Source organism: Perognathus longimembris, chromosome 4 (genome assembly GCF_023159225.1).
Source record: "Perognathus longimembris pacificus isolate PPM17 chromosome 4, ASM2315922v1, whole genome shotgun sequence".
Lineage (NCBI taxonomy): Eukaryota > Metazoa > Chordata > Mammalia > Rodentia > Heteromyidae > Perognathus > Perognathus longimembris.
Window position 1 is genome coordinate 2,429,616 of NC_063164.1, and position 1,656 is coordinate 2,431,271.

The following is a 1,656-nucleotide window of genomic DNA, read 5'->3' on the forward strand; positions in this document are numbered from 1 at the left end:
CGGGGTGGCTCCGCCAGCGTGCTCTCCCTGCTGACAATCCGCGTGGCCGGATGGATCCGGGCAGGCTGACTGCCCCTCGGTGGCCCATTTTTAGCCAACTGTCAGGTCTGCTAGGAGCCTGAGGGGGCGGTGGGGAGGGGCGAGGGAGGGGAGGGAGGGAGGGGGAGGGGGGCTCTGTGAGTGACCCAGTGTGGGCGGGGCCTCGCAGTGCCCAGAGTTTGGTGAAGGCCAGGGCCCTGGGCTTTGGCGATGTGGAGGCCCAGTCTGCCGGGCCAGGAGTCTTCCCAGGGATGCGGAGACGGCCAGGTCCAGGCAGGGGGGGAGGGGGGTCCCGGAGCAAGGGGGAGGCGAGGAACGAAGGGGTGGCAGCTGCAGGGGAGAGGGGTGCAGGGGGGACGGGGGGGGGGGCCTCTCCCGGCCAGCCACGCAGCTGGCACCACTCTGCCTTCCTGTGGCGGTCTGGGCTCCTCAGTCGTGGAACGAGATCAGGAGAGCTGGCTCCTTCTCTACAACTGGAAGGACCCAGAACAAATGGCGGCCCGTATACTGCAAATCTAAGTGTTGAAGCCGACATGGCCCTTTGTGTCCACCCCGTTTTGCCGGGTGCCTCCTCCGTCACGCAGAGGCCTGGGCTTGTATCTGGAGCCCTGAGGGTCCCTTGCAGGGCTGGCTAGGATGGGCTGGGCCCGCCCCGACACCCTTCTTCCCACAGGGGTCCCCCGAGCACCAGGATGGATGCGTGGCACCCAGCTGGTGTGGGGTACACAGGAAGCAGAGGAAACATCAATCCCCAAAGGGGCCAGCAAGCAGGGGCCGCGCTCCTGCCCTGCCACGGCCTTGGCGATGGTCGCCCTGCCTGGGTCTCCTGGGTGCCGGGGCCCCACAGGGACTTCTCCAACCCCAGAGCCCCAGGGGCCCCGCCGCCCCTCGCCTCTGCGGCTCTGAGGACCCTTTCCCAGGCGAACCGCTCCCATCCCTCCCTCCCCCGGCTCCCAGCTGCTTGAGTAGGGAGTTCTTCAGCTCGGGGAGCCCCAGGACCACCTAGGCCCCAGGAGGCAGCCCCAGCAGGTGCAAGGCTGGGGGGGGGGTCCCCCAGGACCACCTAGGCCCCAGGAGGCATCCCCAGCAGGTGCAAGGCTGGGGGGGGTCCCCCAGGACCACCTAGGCCCCAGGAGGCAGCCCCAGCAGGTGCAAGGCTGGGTGGGGGGGGGGTGTCTGAGGAAGTCAGGTCCTCTGGGTGGAGACAGACTGACACAGGGAAGGCAGAGCTTTGTTGTGATTCTGTTTCCAGTGGGAACTCCCCCGGGCCTCCCACAGGCCAGCTCTGCCCTCCGCCCCCACCCAGTTGCTGCCACCCCAGATTCTGCCCTCCCCCCCCCCACACCCTGGCCCAGCCTGCCCCCCCACCACATGGCCCATGTCCGATGCCATTGAGCATTTCCTCCGTGGAGGTCTCCCCGTCGGGCTCTCCTCCTGGCCAGGAGCGTCCCGCTCTCCTGAGCTGCCCTGGCCCCGGTGGTGGCCCTGAGCAGCCGTCTCCGCGCCGGTGGGCACCTGGGGCGGAACTTGCCCTGTTTCCTTGGCCCCACCGCCCCGCCCTGGCAGGCCAGCAGCTACTCACCCGACGGACGGACGGACGGACTGCTGAACGGCTGA